Source organism: Hibiscus syriacus, unplaced genomic scaffold (assembly GCF_006381635.1).
Source record: "Hibiscus syriacus cultivar Baekdansim isolate YM2019G1 unplaced genomic scaffold, ASM638163v2 tig00009009_pilon, whole genome shotgun sequence".
Taxonomy (NCBI): domain Eukaryota; kingdom Viridiplantae; phylum Streptophyta; class Magnoliopsida; order Malvales; family Malvaceae; genus Hibiscus; species Hibiscus syriacus.
In genome coordinates, this window is record NW_024062181.1 from 1,794,810 (window position 1) to 1,819,314 (window position 24,505).

The following is a 24,505-nucleotide window of genomic DNA, read 5'->3' on the forward strand; positions in this document are numbered from 1 at the left end:
TGTGTTTAACCTAACATGTTAACTGAGTATTTACAAGGGATTTTCAAGAGAGATTTACTCAAACTAAATATCTTTTAATATTCAAATTTAAACAGATAATAATATCTTTTAATTTGAAATATTCAAAAGATAAAGTCACCTTTTACTATTCAAACTTAAATATATATTATTTTAATTTAAAATATTATAAATGATATAATTATATTTAATATTCAAAGTTAAATAGGTAACAAATACCTTTTAATTTGACATATTCAAAGAATAATTATCTTACTAATATTCAAATTAAAAAGATCTTTAATTTATAATATTCAAAAGGAACATGAATTTAATTTAAATATTAAATCCATCAATGAAATTCACTCTTTTCCAACAATCCTCCACATGAATGAAATTGATGATTTTATCAAAACCATTTTGACTCGGTGTGGTGATAGCCTCTATGATCAATAGTTACAAAGGATAGGTAGGTTTCCTCCTTTGAACCTTCCCTTGTGACAGTATGTTTACTTTACTGGCTAACCAGTAGACATGATGTCCTTGAACTATTTTGTCGTTTGTGTAAACGATGACATACTTCACAGAACTACCTCATTGGCAAGAATTTAGTACTCATTGGTATGTCCTGAAAGCCATGGACATCGGCTGATTCTGCAAGAGTTTGAAAGAACTATGCACAATAGTGTTCTTGAAGCGGCCCCACTTCACTCTCACATAGGTGACTTATGTTGCTCGGCTCACCGAAGCACACAATGGTCATTAAAAGTTTTGCTTAGTTTGTACCACTTTAATCAATGTTTACATCATAGAAATGGACTTGGGGTAAGAAACCCCTACAGTGACCGTACACGGTTTATGCAATTAAGTTGTCCCTTTAAACCTAGATCTTGGGATCTGCAGTCAACATGGTAGGGTTTTCCTTCACATAAATCCTTTAAATTTCATGGGCTTTAGTCACATTCCTTTAGATGTTTTCTCAACTTGATCTCTATTTAACCCTTTGGTTAGTGGATCCACGATGTTATCTTTTGATCTTACAAAATCAAAAAAGATAACTCTATTTGAGATCAGTTGTATATGGTATAATGTCGACGACACATATGTCTCGACTTACTATTATACTTGATATTCTATGCTAGTCATAGTATGTGCATACAGTTGGCACATTATTTAGCCATTCAGAAGTAACCTCTAAGAAATTCTAAATCCATTTAACTTATTCTCTAGACTTATCTAGAGCTACAAACTCAGATTCCATTGTGGATCTGATTATAACTATTTTCTTGAGGATTTCCATGACATGGTTTCTCCTCCTGATGTGAAACATATTCACTTGTGTCATTGATATCTTAAATATCAATATCCAACTAGCAGCATTCTATCCTTCTAATATAATATGATAGTAAAAGAAAATACAATCCATTGTTTAGGACCTATTTTCATTTGTTTTGGTAATGGAGTCATTACCTTCTCAAGACACCCCCACATTTTCAAATGCTGGTATGAAACAAGTTTTTGACTTTTTCATAACTTGTATGGTGTCTTATCATTTTTTCTTTCCTGTAGACCTTATTTAAAAGGTAATTAGTTGACATAATAACTTCTCCTTTCCCCCACATGTTTTGTGACAACCCAGAATTTTCTAGCATAGCATTCATTATTTCCTTTAAGGTTCAATTCTTTCGCTTTACTACTCCACTTATTTTAGGAGATAATGGTGATGTCACTTCATGATAATATCATGTTTTTCATAATCACTTCTTACTATCTTAATCTTTTAAGTTGGCTTTCAACTTCATATTTATAGAAAATAAAATTCTTTATAACTTCACTTTTGCTCTTTTAGAAAATACACATAGCAATACTTTTGCTATCATCAATGGAGGTAAGAAAATATTTATTCTTCCTCGTCTGTGCCATTATTACAAATTTTAAGAACTTGACCACTAAAACTTTCATAGTTTCAGCATCTTTCATTTCATATTTATGGTGTAAATGTCATCCATAATTATTTTATTTTGGATATTATAAACTTTATATTGTGTATCCGATAATACATTCATGATGTATTTTCAGTATAGGAAGTCAAAATACTCCTAAACTTTAATATAAATGAATATGGTAACAACGTTTAACTCATCATCTTTAATAATAGGAGAATCATTTGCTATTTGGCCAAATTCACCATGACCAAATAAAATAACATCTTATGTTATCACATCTTGAAATTCTACCCACGGAATTTTACAAGTTTCTCGTTGTGGCTCATGACCACTGACAATCATGATTTCGTTTAACACACAAAATTAGAATTAATAATAATTTGAACAATAAACCAAAAATAAATTCTGGTTTATTCTACCAATAAAATTTAGTTAGAAACTAAATGAGTAACAAACTTGTTTCTTTCAAATGATTTCTATTATAAATAGTAATCAAATAATTATGTTAGATGACAAAATTAAAATCTCAATTGATTTCAAATACGAAATAAAAGATTCTAATAAACAGAAAGTTAATTCTCGTTTATTTTCGATTTTATTATCGTACATAATCAATGTTATGAAATACAATCAGTAACCAATGTTACTTTGACAACAATTTATGTTAAACATATTTGTCCACATTGAGATTTTAAGAAAACCCGTTAAAACAACAGGATAAATCCCGAAACAAATGTATTTGATATCTCATTTTCACCACGATATCTGAACCATTTCAGATTAAAAGAAAGGTAGAAGAAAGAGTTCCAAATCATCTCAGATTTAAAGGGAAATATTAAAATTCCACCTACCGATTGACTTCATCGTTGTCAATGAAAAACTTGAACTATCAAAATTCAATGTGAGCCCCCACAAAGACCTTGCCAAGATTTTGAAATCCAATTATTTGAATTCCTACCCATAAATTGGTGTAACCATGTCCCACATAAAAAAAGGCAAAATCTTTACAAAATATTTTAGAATTCATAATTCAGAATTGAAGGAAACTTATCATTTGCGTAAATTCCTCTTGATTTTTGCTCAATATTTGTTTTGCCGATTTTTTAGCACTTCCTTTGTACACAACAATGATTAAACTCAAAAGGATCTATATCATCTCGGAAAAATAAAAAAACAATATGTCTTCAGATTGTTGGACAAAAGTGTTAAATCCGAGAATAATATAGAGAATAAAATAATTATAAATAATATTTAAATATCATTATACATAATTAATGATAAAGAATGAGTTTTCTTATCTTAGGATTGTAAGAATTATAACAATCCGAGACAATAATCACGCCTGAGAAGATAAAACAAACCAGATTAAACTTCTTAATAAATAAATAAAAATAACTTTAAAGAAAAAAATACACTTTTCTTGATTGATCTTTTGATCGGAAATAGTTGAGGTTCGTCGCTACACAATTTCCTTAAGACATATTTTTCGGCCACTCCTTTGGTGCTCGAGATCGTTGGTCGTCTGTATCTCAGGATACAACAACTAGATGATCATCTACAGTAACACAATTGTAGATATCACAAACTATCCTTGCCTTTGACTATCTCCGGAAAACTAAGGAGAGAAAATATTTTTCAAGAAAGGATAAGTTCTTGAATTCTGATATCTTGAAAAACTTATGAAACTTGATCTTAAATTGTGTTTAACCTAACATGTTAACTCAGTATTTATAGGGGATTTTCAAGAGAGATTTACTCCAACTAAATATCTTTTGATATTCAAATTTAAACAAATAATAATATCTTTTAATTTGAAATATTCAAAAGATAAAGTCACCTTTTACTATTCAAACTTAAATATATATTATCTTAATTTGAAATATTCTAAAGGATATAATAATCTTTAATATTCAAAGTTAAATAGGTAACAAATATCTTTTAATTTTACATATTCAAAGAATAATTATCTCACTAATATTCAAATTAAAAATATATTTTAATTTGTAATATTCAAAAGGAACATGAATTTAATTTAAATATTAAATCTATCAATGAAATTTACTCTTTTCCAACATACATCGTATTCACAACTGGAAAACCATAGTGGTTCGTTAGGATCTACGCGAGAGTTGAACAAAGATTTGCAAAATGGTAGAGAAGCGATCTCTTCGACATATTTTTGTTGCAAAAACAAGTGGTGGACAAAGCAGAAGATTTCATTGCACGATGGTTGGCAGGTCCTTCTCGATAGTTGTTTTATGCAAAATTTGTCTTCAATAATTTCCAAATAATTTGCACTTCTCCAGAAGTAGACAAACATTGTTTTACTGTCAAATAAAATTCATTCTTCTCAAAATAAATAAGGAAAGACCGTAGTAAAGAGAAGTGAGGGTTGGTCCACAGGACTTAGAAAATTCCTAAATTCGAGTTTGAGTTGGCTATGATCCAGGCAATCTGTAGTGAAATAAAATAAGTGGGATTTTGGTGGAACAAGGATTAAATAAGAAAAGTAATAAGGACTGAAAATAAAGAAGATTGAAAAGCGTAAAGTTGAAAATAACAATAGTAAAAAGCTGTAACCCCCCAGACCGATGCGGGTAGCCCGATCCGATCCGGGAAGTCACATTAGGGCCACCGGAGCGACCCACTGTAAAAATAGAGGAAAATTAAAAAACTTTTTATCAGAACATGTAAACTTATAAAATCAGTTTTCACTATTTAAAAATAAAACAGATTTCCAAACTCGTATATAAATCAAAATACAATTACATGCCCCTAATCACATGTACCATACTCTGCAACAACGCCGGACGAACTCCTTACTGAAGTCAATAGATGCACTGGTACAATTCTTTTAACCTGAAAAGGTGAGTAATAGAGTGAGCTTTGGAAAGCTCAGTAATACAGAACTACCAGATGATGCTGATGAACGTGCAGATACAGATAAATATATATTTCCTTATTGTTTCCGAACATTTACAGATTTTTATGCTGAGCAGAGATCCTACTGATATTTCAGGTGGTAACGGACAATGAGCGTTCAGTTCAGAGAAATATTTTGGATGACTGAGTTTAGGAGATCAGAATAGGTTTTCTAGTGTGTTCCCAAAAACCATGTAACTTTTCAGATCTTTTTAAAACATATATATATATACCCCCATCCGTCACGAACAAAATGTGTAGGTTTCCCAGAACCATACAACCCCGTCACGTCCAGTAAGGCCCTGAGCACACAGCCGAGGAACCGGTAAGTAAGGCCCTGAGCACACAGCCCAGGAACCTCCAAGTAATCTTCCTCCAACAATACCCCCCAATAAAACATGTTCCGTCCGTAAACGAATATATCAAAAATCAAAACATAATTCAAGTCAAGTATCATATCAGAATCCAGGTCATGTATCAGATCAGAATCCATGTCAATATCATATCAGAATCCACGTCAGGTATCATAACAGAATTCAAATTTGAAATCAGATAAAATATTCATGTAATTAGGGAACACACCAGAGTTTACAGGTATTATTTAGAGGTACTATATCAGGCAGAGAAACACAGTTCTTCAGTATGTCGATAGAATGTTGGAATTTAGAATCACTATTGGAAGAGTTCATTAACTGACAGAATCATCAGTTATTCAGAATGTGAATTATCAAGATATTATCTTATTCGGACAGTTTTCAGAAGCTGTACGTAATCAGAAGGGTATTCAGAATCCTTTACATCCATGTCAATTGATCGGATAATCGAATAACTTGAGAACGAAGATTCAGAACCTTAACAATCTATGTCGACTGATCAATTCATTTTCCTTCTAGGGTATTTACTCTTTAATACCACAAATTCTTGTCCGTAGACCATTTTCGGAATCATCGCTGAATAAATCTTCCAATGTCTTTATTTCATTTCTACGCTTCCACAATATCATAAAATGATGACGTACTTGATTAATTTGTTAATAACCCATTGTAATTGTACACTACGTAAACTTATCAGAGTTTCCAGACTTATCCAAATCACTTATTAAATCCTCAGTCATTGAGGTTACCTAGTTCATTTAGCAGTCATGTCCATTCCAGTTACTTCAGGATTTTCCAGAGTAATTCAAACGTTCCTGAATTTCAGATACATGTTGTACTTCCATTCCATTCAATTTGGTCTTCGTGGTTGATTTGTCGAACAAACATCAAATTCTTAGTACTGAATACGATCTAGAGCTGAGCTGAATACTTCCAAAATTTATCATCGAGCCAAACTTGAGAAGACGAACACATGTTCCAGTAATATCTATGTCATTCAGGTATTGACATAGCTTTAGGGTTGATCTATTCACTTAAATTGGTTTCCATTACCTTTAAAGGTAGTCCAATACTTATGCTTACTTGGATTCCTTAATTAATCCAAGACATTTACTTAATTTAGGTCATAAGGGTATTTTGGTAATTTTGATGTTCAGTTTTATTCCATTCATTTCAGAGCTCGAGGATATTCAATCATTCCTGAGCTTGGTGATATTCTTGAGTCATTTATATTACAGGGGTATTTTGGTCATTTTACAGATTCAGCGTATTTCAATCCTTTCATTCCGTCTGATCTTACTATTAAATTCAATCTTATCATTTATTTCAGTCCTTTCGAACACTTATGACAGCATAATACCCTCGATAAATTACTCTTCAAGTATTTACTCATTATTCGAATATTTTCGGGTCAAGTGTCTTCTCAGATTTTACAAACGAAAAATCAGGAATTTTCCTGAACTAAATCAGGATCTTAACAATCAAATCCGTACTTAATCGAGTTAAGTACGAATCCTCAAAGTATTTTCTCATTCAGCGTTAACTCAGACTATTCTACCTCTTAAGGGCATTTCCATAATTTCTTAACCAAATAATTTCGATATTAGCTCTTAACGAAAATAATATAATTTAGAGATCCTATGATTAATTGCTTTCTTGAACACTCTCTGATCTTGAAACGGTTCTCTTAACAGACTTCTAGTATCCTTCACAAACTCTTCTAACACTCTCTGATCTTGAAACGGTTCTCTTAACAGACTTCTAGTATCCTTCACAAACTCTCCTAGGATTAAAACCTGTTATCCATAATTTCCAAATAAAACTAACATTTTTATGCACATCAATATTTTTATCAGATCAATATGTCTGTAAAATCCTCTTACCTAACTTCCATATTCAAATCTTGTCTTTTTATAACATAAGGGTATTTTCGTAATTTTTACCCTACCGGAGTATTCTCATAATTTCTCATCCAAGTACCTTTAACATTTAACCTTTGATGAAATAAATTATACGATACATATACAGGGCTGATTTCTTTATCACCAATCACAAACTTGTAATTTAATCTAACAATTCCTCAATCTCTTATATTAGTCATTCGATCCGTAATCAGTTACAGAATTTCTACCACATTCATATCGAGTGTATAATTTATTTAACTCCACCAAAGTGACCAACATTATCTTATTCATGCATTTACCAATATCAACATGTTCCATAAAGCATAAAGAGGTAGTAAAGTATTACCTCGATTTTCGTGCAATACTGATCGACCATTAAAATTCCATTCGAACGCCTTTGATCTTCAATTCAACTTCCAATAATTCCTCAGATATATATCAACATAAATTATATCAGAAACGGAGCTTAATTGTGATAAACGGATCGAATTGGATGATAAATCAGTGAAAAACAGCTTACCGGGTTCGAATTTGGCAAAACGGACTACGGATTCGGATTCAGGACGTCGAAAGCATAAAATATGACTTTTCGGAAATTTGGAATTTTCGGTCAAAATCAAAGTCAACGGGTTTGACCGGCAATTTCGAGGCCTTCGGGTTCGAATTTTGAAAAACGGACAGCGGAATCGGATTTGGAACGTCGAAAAATGTCAGGATAGGTATACTCGGTCGAAGTCAAAGGTCGTTTAATGCCCGATCAAAGCCGGTCAAAGTTTTGGTCAATAGTGGTCAACGCCGGTCAACGGGTCAACGATCAACGGGTCAACGGGTCGGGTCAACGGATCGGGTCGGGTCAACGAGTCGGGTAAACGGGTCGGGTCGGGTTATGACCGGTCAAACCGGTCAACTATGCACCAAAACCGGTCAAACCGGTCATTTTTTCCTTCCCCACGCGCAGTGGCGGCGCGTGGGGCGCGTGAACAGTGATAAAATCCCGGAAAAATTTCTAAAAATTATTTTGAGCGATTTCGAGATACTTACAAAGCTCGGTTCACAATTTTGAACGACAGAGAGCTCGATTTCAACAAATCGGAAACTTTGACCGCTTCACCTCCTCACGCGCCGCCGTCGACGGAGACCAAGGATGACACCGCCGAACTCGGTACGATGCAATGAACACGATGGTGCGGGAGGTGTCGTAAACGGATGACCCGATCGTCGTGAATCGATGAAAAACTAACTAAAATTGAGTTATTACCGACGATACTTCCGACTGAAATTAACGACGAACGACGATGATTCACGACGAAAGGTTTGAGGGGTTTTGTTCCTCGGTTGACAACGAACACGATGGTGGTTTCGGCTCGTCGTTTGGAGGTCGGACGGCGAGTAGATCGGAGTTCAAAGTTGGTTGACCGGGAGAGGAAAACTGGGAAATAAACTGGAAACTGGGCACGTCAATGGATTTATAATTCATCCCATAATAAAAATGGGTAAACAATGAGTTTAGTCACTGAACTTCCTACACTTCTTAAAATGGTCTGCCAACTTTGAAATTTTACAATTTAATTCCCAATTTCTTCCAAAAATACCAATTAAATCCACCAATTTATATTTTCTTAATTTTAGCCCCTAAATTGGGGTGTTACAATTCTCCCCTCCTTAAAAAGAATTTCGTCCTCAAAATTCATTCATGTCACATAATTGCATAAATGACACTTGTTGAAAACATTTTTGATATTTCGATATAACAAATTAAGTTAAATGAATTTTAAGATTTTACAAATGATTTTACAAATGTATATTCGATTCAATTAAACGAATATCAAATTATTACTCCAAGTTTTTCAAGGTCAATTTTAAACCTTACTAAAAGTGTAAAATTGTGATTTGTACTTAAACTATTTTTGAAACATTTTTCACAAAGTATTTTGAACCAAAATCAAGCCTTAAATCAATTTTTTTAAAGGCATGCACCGATGCATCAATACCATGCATCGATGCATCAATGAATAAATTGAAACATCGAATGCATTCAATGCACCGATGCACTCTCCATGCATCGATGCACTCTGATTTAATTAAAACATCGAATGCATTTGATGCATCGATGCACAAGCCATGCATCGATGCACCAGGCTATTTTTCAAACATCGAATGCATTTCATGCATCGATGCACACTTGGTGCACCGATGCATCAAGTGTTCCAACGGTCAAAATATTTAAATTTTACACTGATGCACCGATGCATCCTTCATCATGCATCGATGCATGAGACGCTCCACCCAGAAAAATTAATTGTTTTCACACTTAAACGGCTCTATTATCTCCACTAACTATCACCAACGTTCAGATTTGATTCAAGGAGTATTTAAACAAGTTTAGAAGCCATTGATCAAAAACAAGAAACAACAAAGCAACTAGAATCAAGAGAGAATCAAAGAGAAAGCATCAAACCTCAAGTTTGAGCATTTCAAGCCTATTTTTCATTCAATATTCATTTTGCTTTCAAGAACACTTCTGTACTCAATTGTATTCATCTTTGAGTGTTCTTTTCTTTGTTCTAGAATTGTGCAAACATCTTACCTTATGAGGTTTTCTTGTAAGTTTGCAAATTTGTATTGTTCTCTTTGGGAGAGAGTTTTCTCAAGAATTTGGGGTATAATTCTTGAGGGTTTGTAAGGTTACTCTTTGGCCTCAAAAGAAAGACAAATTAGTGAATTTGTGGGAAATCCTTAGTGTGGATAGCTAAGGTAGTGGAAGTAGACTTTGATTGAGAAAGTCGAACCACTCTAAATCGCTGTGCAAATCTTTTCAATTTTCTGCAAAAGCTTCCACCAAAATTTTAATTGCCAATTCACCCCCCTCTTGGCCGATTCCATCAATCGATTAACTCAACAATTGGTATCAGAGCCTCACTCATTTGAAGGTTTAATCGCCTCTTGAGTCGATTCGGGAAGAGTTACATCGATTACAAAGTCATCAATGGCCTCCACTTCAAATTACGACTCCGGTCTCGATTCGATGCCCGTCAACAAGCCTCCTTTCTTCAATGGAGCTAACTACGCCTATTGGAAGAATAGAATGATGTACTTCATTCAAGCAAGTGACATGGGAGCATGGAATGTTGTAGAAGAAGGATACATCAAGCCTCTCACTCATCCAAGATTGTGGAGTGAAGGAGATACAAGAATGTTCCAGCTCAACTCCAAAGCCATCCATATTATTTTTTGTGCTCTTGGACCAGATGAATACGGGAGAGTTTCATCGTGTACAACCGCCAAAGAAATATGGAACAAGCTTCAAGTCACACATGAAGGTACCGATGAGGTAAAAAAATCAAAAATTAGTATTCTAACGCATAGCTATGAAAATTTCAGGATGAAATCAAATGAAGACATCAAAGCTATGACGGATAGATTTTCAACGATTGTCAATGGTCTCAAATCATATGGAGAGATCATCTCAAATGAAAAGCTTGTGAGGAAGTTAGTTTACTCCCTCCCAAAATCATGGCAATCAAAGAAGACGGCAATAATCGAGTCTAAGGACCTATCGTCCTTAACTCTTGAAGAACTTATCGGTTCACTTCTTACTCATGAGATGATGCTTGAAGATGAGGTGGACCTTGATAAAGTTGAAGAGACACCAAAGGAGAAGGAGAAGAAGAAAAACATTGGAGTTGCTCTCAAATCCACAAAAGATGAGAGTGATTCTAATGATGATGACGATGACGAGGAAATGGCATTGTTTGCCAAACGGTTCAGAAAAATGATGAGACCTTACCGAGGAAGAAAGTTCAAACGAAACGAAGGCCTCAAAAATGAACCAAAAGAGAAGGACCCAATCATTTGCTATGAATGCAAAAAGCCGGGGCATGTCAAATATGATTGCCCACAATTGAAGAAAAAGGGTCAATCAAAGAATAAGCACAAGGCTCACGTGGCTACATGGAGCGATGAAGAAAGTTCCGATGAAGAGGAACAAGAAGTAGCAAACTTGTGCTTGATGGCATTCGGGGAAGATTCTAAGGTAACCTCTAACTCATCCGATTTTGATGATTTATCTTATGATGAGTTATTTGAGGAATACAATGGGTTGGCTTCGGATTATGAGAAATTGTTTTTAAAATATAAAAATGATGTTTCAAAATTGAAAAATGAAAACAAACTCATATCCAAAACCAACAACGATCTTGAAAGTAAAATCAAAGATTTGCAAATCAAACTAGAAGAGTTTGAAAAGAAAAATTTAGATTTGCAAAATTTACTTTCAAAGGTCAATGATGATCATCAAAAGAAAATTGATGATCTTAAAACTTCTTTTGATAAAGTTGGAACAAAGCATTTTGAAAAAAGAGAAAATTCAAAATCCAACTTTGTTAGAAAAAGTTTTAGAAACTACAATCATAGAGGTCCCCAAAGAACATCAAATGGAAAGATCGTTAGAAGTATGTGGGTTCCTAAAGAACTCATTACTACTAAAGATAAAGATATCCTACACAAATGGATACCTAAGGGGACTAGGATTTTGGAGACTAATGAATATGGACCCAAAAGAATTTGAGTACCAAAAATCAAAAATTAATCTATGTTTGTAGGGAAAAGAGCATTGCTACAAGGCACGGGAAACAAATTCAAACTCATGGTACCTTGATAGTGGATGCTCGAGACACATGACCGGAGACAAAAGCCGGTTCATTGAGCTTAACGCCAAAGATGGAGGAGAAGTGACTTTTGGAGATAATTCAAAAGGTCATATTGAAGGTATTGGTACTATAGGTAATACCTCTTCCATACAAATTAAAAATGTTTTATATGTGAATGGATTAAAGCATAATCTTTTGAGTATTAGTCAATTATGTGATAAAGGATTCAATGTCATGTTTGAAATTAATGGTTGTAAAGTCATTGACATTGCATCTAATCGGATTATGCTTGTTGGTCATAGAATAGGAAACATTTACATGGTGCATTTAGATTCTATTGATATGACTAATTTATGCCTAGTTGCTAAGGATGAGCATGATAGTTGGTTATGGCATAGGAGACTAGGTCATGCTAGTATGAGTGTTTTGCAACGGTTAATTCAAGGAGACTTAGTAAGAGGGTTGCCTAAGCTTAAATTTGATAATGATAAAATCTGTGATGCATGTGCTAAAGGTAAACAAAAACGAGTTTCTTTTAAATCTATTAATGATGTATCAACTAGTAGAGTTTTACAATTGATCCATTTAGATCTTTTTGGGCCAACTAGAATTACTAGCTTGGGAGGAAAACAATATGCATTTGTCTTGGTAGATGACTATTCTAGATATACTTGGGTTCTATTCTTAAGTACTAAAGATGAAGCATTAGAACATTTCATCACATTTTCAAAAATAATCCAAAATGAAAAAGGTTACTCTATCACTAGTGTTAGAAGTGATCATGGAACTGAATTTGAAAATCTTGGATTTATTGAGTTTTGTAATTCTAATGGTATTAGCCACAATTTTTCAGCACCTAGAACCCCTCAACAAAATGGAGTTGTTGAGAGGAAAAATCGAACTTTAGAAGAAATGGCTAGAACCATGCTTTGTGAAAATAATTTGCCAAAATATTTTTGGGCGGAAGCCACAAATACCGCTTGTTATGTTGTAAATCGAGTAATGATTAGGCCAATTTTAAAGAAAACTCCATATGAAATTCTCAAAAATAAAAAGCCTAATATTAGCTATTTTCATCCTTTTGGATGTAAATGTTTTGTTTTAAACAACGGTAAAGAAAACCTTGGCAAATTTGATGCTAAAAGTGATGAAGGAATTTTTCTGGGTTATTCCTTAAATTCTAAAGCTTATCGTGTATTTAATAAAAGAACTTTAGTTGTAGAAGAGTCTATACATGTTGTTTTCGATGATAATCCCCTTCCGAGGAAGGATTCTTCTGTTAATGATGATGTAGGTATTGTACAAGCAAATGACATTAGACATGACGTTGGAGAACCATCATCAAAGGAAAAAACGAAAGATGAGGAAACTCATGATCCTCTTGAGAATCCAACCATTGAAGAAAGGGAAGTATCTTTTCCAAGAGAGTACAACTATGTCAAGGATGGTGATATTATAGGTGATCCATCAAAAGGGGTAACTACTCAATCTTCTCTCAGAAATATTTGTAATTATGTTGCATTTATTTCATGCATAGAGCCTAAGAACATCAAAGAAGCATTAAAAGATGAACATTGGATTATGGCTATGCAAGAAGAATTAAATCAATTTGAGAGAAGTAAAGTATGGACATTAGTTGAAAGGCCTAGTAATAAATCTACTGTAGGTACTAGATGGGTTTTTAGAAATAAACTTGATGAAAGTGGTAATATAGTGAGGAACAAGGCTAGACTTGTTGCTCAAGGCTATACTCAAGAAGAAGGCATAGACTATGATGAAACATACGCTCCCGTAGCTAGGATGGAAGCAATTAGAATGTTATTGGCATTTGCATGTTTCAATGAATTTAAATTATATCAAATGGATGTTAAAAGTGCATTTTTAAATGGTTTTATAAAAGAAGAAGTGTATGTGGAACAACCTCCAGGTTTTGAAGATTCAAATTTTCCGGATCATGTTTTGAAATTGACAAAAGCTCTTTATGGTTTAAAACAAGCTCCTAGAGCTTGGTATGAAAGATTGTCAAATTTTCTAATTGAAAAGGGTTTTTCAAAAGGAAAGGTTGACACTACATTGTTTTTAAAGCATAAAGGTAAAGATTTATTAGTAGTTCAAATTTATGTTGATGATATAATATTTGGTTCTACTAATGATGTTCTTTGCCAAGAATTTTCTAAGCTAATGCAAAGTGAGTTCGAGATGAGCATGATGGGGGAGCTCTCATATTTTTTGGGACTCCAAATCAAGCAAAGAAAAGATGGCATCTTCATCAATCAAGCTAAGTACGTCAAAGATATGCTCAAGAAGTTTGGACTGGAAAATGGGAAACCTCATAACACTCCAATGAGCTCTTCAATAAAGCTTGACTTAGATGAAGGAGGTAAATGTGTAGATGTTAAATTATATAGGTCAATGATTGGCTCTTTGCTTTATCTAACTGCAAGTAGACCGGACATTATGTTTAGTGTTTGCTTATGTGCTAGATTTCAATCATGTCCTAAAGAATCACATTTACTAGCTGTTAAAAGAATCTTTAGATACCTTAAGGACACTCCTAGTATAGGACTTTGGTATCCTAGAGACTCTAGTTTTAGCTTGCATGCCTTCTCCGATGCGGATTATGGAGGATGTAAATTAGATAGGAAAAGCACCTCCGGTACTTGTCAATTCCTTGGAAATTTGCTGATTTCTTGGTTTTCAAAGAAACAAAATTGTGTTGCATTATCTACCACTGAAGCAGAATACATTTCAGCCGGTAGTTGTTGTGCACAAGTTTTATGGATGAAACAACAACTTTTTGACTATGAAATTGAAGTAAGTACCATTCCTATCAAGTGTGACAATACTAGTGCTATTTGTCTCACTAAAAATCCCATCCAACACTCTAGAACTAAACACATTGAAATTAGACATCACTTCATTAGAGACCATGTCACTAAGGAAGATGTAGTTCTAGAATTTGTTGATACTTTGCACCAATTAGCGGACATTTTTACAAAACCCTTAGATAAGGAAAGATTTTGGACACTTAGGAGAGAATTAGGTTTAACTGACCTATCTTCACTTAGTGTTTAAAATATTTTAGCACTTTTTAATACTATTGAAAAATGCTTATAAAAATAATGTTTGATTGCATTCTTGCTATTAGTTAGGGGGAGTTTGTGATTCTTAGTTAAAATTAATTTTATGTTCAAATAAAGTTTGAAGATTAATTTGATTAATTGAACATAATTAATTTATGATATATGAGTTGCCATTACCATTAGAGCCAAATTATTTAGCATTTTAAGTGTTTAAAACGGATTTTTGACATTTCTGTGCTTTATGCACCGATGCATTTAACAATGCATCGATGCATCCCTTTGAAGGTGCATCGATGCATCCACATGATGCACCGATGCATGCCTTGAATGTGCATCGATGCATGAGGCCATGCACCGATGCATCCGTCGGGTTTTAGGTTAAAATGCTTCATCTTCTTCATTTTTCTAAAACCCCATAACATCTCTCATCCGGCCGTTCGACCCCTCTCTCTCTCAAATCTCTATTTTTGCTCAAAATCTTCGGGAAAACATCAGATTCTTCAAGATTTTCATCCTACAAACCTGTTACGATCATTAAATCGCACAAAACATCTCCACATTCTCCACAATCCAAATTTTTCAAAGTATTTTTACAAAAACTCTATTTTATCAATTTTTTAACTTAGGACTAGTTTAGATTAGTTCTAGTTTAAAATAATTATCGGGCATTGGTTATATGATGATTCTAAACTAATTTCTACAACGAATTTCTTCAAAAACGCATAATTTTTCAAAATTGTTTTGAAATTTCGAATTTAAAAAAAAAAATATTTCGAAAATTTCTGATACTTTTGATTCAATTATGTTAGTTTCATGAAAACTATGCGTATTATGATATTAATTTTAAATAGTTTTCAAAACTTTGCCCAATAGGACCTTGTTAGAGAACCTTGAATTATTGAGGACTCATTTGAGTTTTGGGATTAATTGTTGTGCATACATGTGTTTTAAAAATTGCAGGTGATATTCCTATCCGAATTTTCCTTACCATGACTAATCCTAAACGCCCTAGGACATATTCTAGTCGGTCTCACCAAAACCGTCCTCCCGTTCCTCAACATCCTAATCCCGTTCCTCCCCAACCTAATCCTAATCCTCATACTCCTACTGGCTTATTGAGTGTTTGTTTCAATATGCCAGAGCGTCGTAGAAACGATCTGTATAATAGATACATTGAGTCTTTTCAATCTTATAGGATTCGGGAAGAACGTATTCCCTCGCTTCAAGCCATGAATAAAATTGAATTTGAATACCTCCCGACTCTTAAAAGGTGGAAGTTTGATAAACTCTTTTCTCTTCAACCCATCGTTTTTCATCAACTCGTCCGCATTTTTTATTCAAATGCGGTATGTATTCAAAATGAAACCCAATGTGGAACCATCGGTATTAGGTCCTACCTTTTAGGACAGTACATTGTTGTTGATTCCGCAACTATTGCTTCTAAATTCGGGTTAGATGATGATGGTGTTTTTGACGAAAAAGAACATGTGACCTATCCCTATTTGCCCAACGCTAGTGTCAGTACCCTTCGAACCCATCACGATCGTTTTCTTCATTTCATTATTTCTTGGTGGTTTCATCCTTCTGCCGGTAGGTACTCCACTCTACGTGCTAGGGATTTGTGGTGGATGTATTGTATTCAAAATAAAAACAAAATAAATCTTCCACAGGTCATTTTCAGTCAACTAGTAGACATCGTCAATATTGTTCCTTCCAAGCATGTTGAAACTTTACCTTACGGTTGTCTACTTAGTAATCTGTTTATCAAACTTGGCTTAAACGTTTCTCTCGACACTCCTATCCCTCTACAAAATCAAATCAACCTCACATCATTAAAGAAAGCAGATTGGATTCAAGATGAGCGTACCGGTCTTTGGTCTTTTCATCCCGGGAAGCAAACTCCGGGAGCTAGTTCTTCACGAGCAGCTCCTAGCTCTTCTCATGTTCCTCCACCGGCACAAGACGCGGATGATGATCTGGAACTTCAGCAGCTTATGCGAGACATTGATGAGGAAGTTCCTGACGATGCTCCTCCAGCTCCGGAACCCGCTCAGCAAGAAGATCAAACTCCTCCTTATTTCCGATCTTTTCTAGAGTCGTTTGATCTGTGTTTTGCCTCCATTGAGTCTACCATTACTGAGTTTCAGAGGGAGATGCGTGATCGTATGGATGCTCTGACTCTTGAAGTACGAGCTCATTATCCTCCTCCTCCCAATCCTCCGATGGAGTAAACTTCTTGCCATGCTTTCTTGTTCTTAAAACTTGGATTTGAATTTTGTGGTTTGATTGGTACTTTGAACTTGATTAGTTGTTGGATGTTTATATTTGTTTAGGATATTTGGTTGTTTGAATGTTTGAACTTATATATATATATTTGGTTTGACATTATATATTTTTGCATCATTAGAAATTTATGACCAATTATGCCATTTCACATCTTATTATGAATATTGTTTATGAAAACTAATGGCTAATCTCTCTTTTGATTGTGATCTTAGCAGCTTATTATTAATAAATCAATTGGCTAATATTTTTCAAAATTCTTGTTTAAAACGTTTTTATAGAGTCTTTTTGATTTAACAAAAAGGGGGAGAAAATTTAAGATGTGCTAGATGTGCTATAGTAAGGGGGAGTAAGGTTTTCAAAATCGATTTCAAAAATAATTCCTTAAACAAATCTTAAAATTACTCAAATGTTTTGTTATATCAAAAAGGGGGAGATTGTTGAAAACATTTTTGATATTTCGATATAACAAATTAAGTTAAATGAATTTTAAGATTTTACAAATGATTTTACAAATGTATATTCGATTCAATTAAACGAATATCAAATTATTACTCCAAGTTTTTCAAGGTCAATTTTAAACCTTACTAAAAGTGTAAAATTGTGATTTGTACTTAAACTATTTTTGAAACATTTTTCACAAAGTATTTTGAACCAAAATCAAGCCTTAAATCAATTTTTTTAAAGGCATGCACCGATGCATCAATACCATGCATCGATGCATCAATGAATAAATTGAAACATCGAATGCATTCAATGCACCGATGCACTCTCCATGCATCGATGCACTCTGATTTAATTAAAACATCGAATGCATTTGATGCATCGATGCACAAGCCATGCATCGATGCACCAGGCTATTTTTCAAACATCGAATGCATTTCATGCATCGATGCACACTTGGTGCACCGATGCATCAAGTGTTCCAACGGTCAAAATATTTAAATTTTACACTGATGCACCGATGCATCCTTCATCATGCATCGATGCATCCTTCATCATGCATCGATGCATGAGACGCTCCACCCAGAAAAATTAATTGTTTTCACACTTAAACGGCTCTATTATCTCCACTAACTATCACCAACGTTCAGATTTGATTCAAGGAGTATTTAAACAAGTTTAGAAGCCATTGATAAAAAACAAGAAACAACAAAGCAACTAGAATCAAGAGAGAATCAAAGAGAAAGCATCAAACCTCAAGTTTGAGCATTTCAAGCCTATTTTTCATTCAATATTCATTTTGCTTTCAAGAACACTTCTGTACTCAATTGTATTCATCTTTGAGTGTTCTTTTCTTTGTTCTAGAATTGTGCAAACATCTTACCTTGTGAGGTTTTCTTGTAAGTTTGCAAATTTGTATTGTTCTCTTTGGGAGAGAGTTTTCTCAAGAATTTGGGGTATAATTCTTGAGGGTTTGTAAGGTTACTCTTTGGCCTCAAAAGAAAGACAAATTAGTGAATTTGTGGGAAATCCTTAGTGTGGATAGCTAAGGTAGTGGAAGTAGACTTTGATTGAGAAAGTCGAACCACTCTAAATCGCTGTGCAAATCTTTTCAATTTTCTGCAAAAGCTTCCACCAAAATTTTAATTGCCAATTCACCCCCCTCTTGGCCGATTCCATCAATCGATTAACTCAACAACACTTCCATCAGTTTTTTTTTATATTTTTCATGTATACATTCTCATCAGAACTCTCTCATTTCAAGTAAATAATCAAAACAACTTTATCCTTGCGCAATCAATTCAGCTTTAGTTAAGAGAATAGACTCATGCATATCCAATTTCATTTCCGGAGTCGAGTCAGAATTTCTCAGATAAATAACTCTCACATGGCTCGTAAGGTAATTTAAAGCGTTTAGACAAATGTTACTGGCATTCCTTTTTGTACAAGTATAACCTTAACGGATAGAACTTCGGTTTACTCGTTACAGATAGGGACTCAACCCTGTAGTTCCAGCTCAGAGAGGTACGATTGTAGTCTAGGGGCATGTACTTATCAGACATATTTTGACTTTCGACCGGCCGGTCTAACTTGAAAATTTTTGACTCAAACCATAGCTCTGATACCACTAAATGTAACCCCCCAGACCGATGCGGGTAGCCCGATCCGATCCGGGAAGTCACATTAGGGCCACCGGAGCGACCCACTGTAAAAATAGCGGAAAATTAAAAAACTTTTTATCAGAACATGTAAACTTATAAAATCAGTTTTCACTATTTAAAAATAAAACAGATTTCCAAACTCGTATATATAAATCAAAATACAATTACATTCCCCCTAATCACATGTACCATACTCTGCAACAACGCCGGACGAACTCCCTTACTGAAGTCAATAGATGCACTGGTACAATTCTTTTAACCTGAAAAGGTGAGTAATAGAGTGAGCTTTGGAAAGCTCAGTAATACAGAACTACCAGATGATGCTGATGAACGTGCAGACACAGATAATTATATATTTCCTTATTATTTCCGAACATTTACAGATTTTTATGCTGAGCAGAGATCCTACTGATATTTCAGGTGGTAACGGACAATGAGCGTTCAGTTCAGAGAAATATTTTGGATGACTGAGTTTAGGAGATCAGAATAGGTTTTCTAGTGTGTTCCCAAAAACCATGTAACTTTTCAGATCTTTTTAAAACATATATATATACCCCCATCCGTCACGAACAAAATGTGTAGGTTCCCCAGAACCATACAACCCCGTCACATCCAGTAAGGCCCTGAGCACACAGCCGAGGAACCGGTAAGTAAGGCCCTGAGCACACAGCCCAGGAACCTCCAAGTAATCTTCCTCCAACAATACCCCCCAATAAAACATGTTCCGTCCGTAAACGAATATATCAAAAATCAAAACATAATTCAAGTCAAGTATCATATCAGAATCCAGGTCATGTATCAGATCAGAATCCATGTCAATATCAGATCAGAATCCAGGTCAGGTATCATAACAGAATTCAAATTTGAAATCAGATAAAATATTCATGTAATTAGGGAACACACCAGAGTTTACATGTATTATTTAGAGGTACTGTATCAGGCAGAGAAACACAGTTCTTCAGTGTGTCGATAGAATGTTGGAATTTAGAATCACTATTGGAAGAGTTCATTAACTGACAGAATCATCAGTTATTCAGAATGTGAATTATCAAGATATTATCTTATTCGGACAGTTTTCAGAAGTTGTACGTAATCAGAAGGGTATTCAGAATCCTTTACATCCATGTCAATTGATCGGATAATCGAACAACTTGAGAACGAAGATTCAGAACCTTAACAATCTATGTCGACTGATCAATTCATTTTCCTTCTAGGGTATTTACTCTTTAATACCACATATTCTTGTCCGTAGACCATTTTCGGAATCATCGCTGAATAAATCTTCCAATGTCTTTATTTCATTTCCACGCTTCCACAATATCATAAAATGATGACGTACTTGATTAATTTGTTCATAACCCATTGTAATTGTACACTACGTAAACTTATCAGAGTTTCCAGACTTATCCAAATCACTTATTAAATCCTCAGTCATTGAGGTTACCTAGTTCATTTAGCAGTCATGTCCATTCCAGTTACTTCAGGATTTTCCAGAGTAATTCAAACGTTCCTGAATTTCAGATACATGTTGTACTTCCATTCCATTCAATTTGGTCTTCGTGGTTGATTTGTCGAACAAACATCCAATTCTTAGTACTGAATACGATCTAGAGCTGAGCTGAATACTTCCAAAATTTATCATCGAGCCAAACTTGAGAAGACGAACACATGTTCCAATAATATCTATGTCATTCAGGTATTGACATAGCTTTAGGGTTGATCTATTCACTTAAATTGGTTTCCATTACCTTTAAAGGTAGTCCAATACTTATGCTTACTTGGATTCCTTAATTAATCCAAGACATTTACTTAATTTAGGTCATAAGGGTATTTTGGTAATTTTGATGTTCAGTTTTATTCCATTCATTTCAGAGCTCGAGGATATTCAATCATTCCTGAGCTTGGTGATATTCTTGAGTCATTTATATTACAGGGGTATTTTGGTCATTTTACAGATTCAGCGTATTTCAATCCTTTCATTCCGTCCGATCTTACTATTAAATTCAATCTTATCATTTATTTTAGTCCTTTCGAACACTTATGACAGCATAATACCCCCGATAAATTACTCTTCAAGTATTTACTCATTATTCGAATATTTTCGGGTCAAGTGTCTTCTCAGATTTTACAAACGAAAAATCAGGAATTTTCCTGAACTAAGTCAGGATCTTAACAATCAAATCCGTACTTAATCGAGTTAAGTAAGAATCCTCAAAGTATTTTCTCATTCAGCGTTAACTCAGACTATTCTACCTCTTAAGGGCATTTCCATAATTTCTTAACCAAATAATTTCGATATTAGCTCTTAACGAAAATAATATAATTTAGAGATCCTATGATTAATTGCTTTCTTGAACACTCTCTGATCTTGAAACGGTTCTCTTAACAGACTTCTAGTATCCTTCACAAACTCTTCTAGCACTCTCTGATCTTGAAACGGTTCTCTTAACAGACTTCTAGTATCCTTCACAAACTCTCCTAGGATTAAAACCTGTTATCCATAATTTCCAAATAAAACTAACATTTATTATGCACATCAATATTTTTATCAGATCAATATGTCTGTAAAATCCTCTTACCTAACTTCCATATTCAAATCTTGTCTTTTTATAACATAAGGGTATTTTCGTAATTTTTACCCTACCGGAGTATTCTCATAATTTCTCATCCAAGTACCTTTAACATTTAACCTTTGATGAAATAAATTATAAGTTGCAGATACAGGGCTGATTTCTTTATCACCAATCACAAACTTGTAATTTAATCTAACAATTCCTCAATCTCTTATATTAGTCATTCGATCCGTAATCAGTTACAGAATTTCTACCACATTCATATCGAGTGTATAATTTATTTAACTCCACCAAAGTGACCAATATTATCTTATTCATCCATTTACCAATATCAACATGTTCCATAAAGCATAAAGAGGTAGTAAAGTATTACCTCGATTTTCATGCAATACTGATCGACCATAAAAATTCCATTCGAACGCCTTTGATCTTCAATTCAACTTCCAATAATTCCTCAGATACATATCAACATAAATTATATCAGAAACGGACTTAATTGTGATAAACGGATCGAATTGGGTGATAAATCAGTGAAAAACAGCTTACCGGGTTCGAATTTGGCGAAACGGACTTCGGATTCGGATTCAGGACGTCGAAAGCATAAAATATGACTTTTCGGAAATTTGGAATTTTCGGTCAAAATCAAAGTCAACTGGTTTGACCGACAATTTCGAGGCCTTCGGGTTCGAATTTTGAAAAACGGACAGCGGAATCGGATTTGGAACGTCGAAAAATGTCAGGATAGGTATACTCGATCGAAGTCAAAGGTCGTTTAATGCCCGATCAAAGCAGGTCAAAGTTTTGGTCAATAGTGGTCAACGCCGGTCAACGGGTCAACGATCAACGGGTCGGGTCAACGGGTCGGGTCGGGTTAACGGGTCAGGTCAACGGGTCGGGTCGGGTCGGGTTATGACCGGTCAAACCGGTCAACTATGCACCAAAACCGGTCAAACCGGTCATTTTTTCCTTCCCCACGCGCAGTGGCGGCGCGTGGGGGCGCGTGAACAGTGATAAAATCCCGGAAAAATTTCTAAAAAATATTTTGAGCGATTTCGAGATACTTACAAAGCTCGGTTCACAATTTTGAACGACGGAGAGCTCAATTTCAACAAATCGGAAACTTTGACCGCTTCACCTCCTCACGCGCCGCCGTCGACGGAGACCAAGGATGACACCGCCGAACTCGGAACGATGCAATGAACACGATGGTGCGGGAGGTGTCGTAAACGGATGACCCGATCGTCGTGAATCGATGAAAAACTAACTAAAACTGAGTTATTACCGACGATACTTCCGACTGAAATTAACGACGAACGACGATGATTCACGACGAAAGGTTTGAGGGGTTTTGTTCCTCGGTTGACAACGAACACGATGGTGGTTTCGGCTCGTCGTTTGGAGGTCGGACGGCGAGTAGATCGGAGTTCAAAGTTGGTTGACCGGGAGAGGAAAACTGGGAAATAAACTGGAAACTGGGCACGGCAATGGATTTATAATTCATCCCATAATAAAAATGGGTAAACAATGAGTTTAGTCACTGAACTTCCTACACTTCTTAAAATGGTCTGTCAACTTTGAAATTTTACAATTTAATCCCCAATTTCTTCCAAAAATACCAAATAAATCCACCAATTTATATTTTCTTAATTTTAGCCCCTAAATTGGGGTGTTATAATTCTCCCCTCCTTAAAAAGAATTTCGTCCTCGAAATTCATTCATGTCACATAATTGCATAAATGACACTTCCATCAGTTTTTTTTATATCTTTCATGTATACATTCTCATCAGAACTCTCTCATTTCAAGTAAATAATCAAAACAACTTTATCCTTGTGGAATCAATTCAACTTTAGTTACGAGAATAGACTCATTCATATCCAATTTAATTTCCGGAGTCGAGTCAGAATTTCTCAGATAAATAACTCTCACATGGCTCGTAAGGTAATTTAAAGCGTTTAGACAAATGTTACTGGCATTCCTTTTTGTACAACTATAACCTTAACAGATAGAACTTCGGTTTACTCGTTACAGATAGGGACTCAACCCTGTAGTTCCAGCTCAGAGAGGTACGATTGTAGTCTAGGGGCATGTACTTATCAGACATATTTTGACTTTCGACCGGCCGGTCTAACTTGAAAATTTTTGACTCAAACCATAGCTCTGATACCACTAAATGTAACCCCCCAGACCGATGCGGGTAGCCCGATCCGATCCGGGAAGTCACATTAGGGCCACCGGAGCGACCCACTGTAAAAATAGTGGAAAATTAAAAAACTTTTTATCAGAACATGTAAACTTATAAAATCAGTTTTCACTATTTAAAAATAAAACAGATTTCCAAACTCGTATATAAATCAAAATACAATTACATTCCCCCTAATCACATGTACCATACTCTGCAACAACGCCGGACGAACTCCCTTACTGAAGTCAATAGATGCACTGGTACAATTCTTTTAACCTGAAAAGGTGAGTAATAGAGTGAGCTTTGGAAAGCTCAGTAATACAGAACTACCAGATGATGCTGATGAACGTGCATATACAGATAAATAATATATATTTCCTTATTGTTTCCGAACATTTACAGATTTTTATGCTGAGCAGAGATCCTACTGATATTTCAGGTGGTAACGGACAATGACCGTTCAGTTCAGAGAAATATTTTGGATG

The 24,505-nt window shown here is 34.7% G+C and overlaps 2 protein-coding genes across 2 annotated transcripts in view; both read left to right on the plus strand.

The window, feature by feature from the left end:
• The window catches only part of LOC120202976 (receptor-like protein 9DC3), a 29,932-nt gene extending 25,718 nt beyond the window's left edge, over positions 1-4,214 (plus strand). Inside the window, exon 6 of the mRNA XM_039203346.1 lies at positions 4,172-4,214. The gene's annotated coding sequence lies outside the window, so the exon portion shown is untranslated. The remainder of the gene's footprint in view (positions 1-4,171) is intronic.
• Positions 1-24,505, plus strand: part of LOC120202791 (receptor-like protein 9DC3) — a 49,885-nt gene that overhangs the window by 11,171 nt on the left and 14,209 nt on the right. The window lies entirely within an intron of this gene.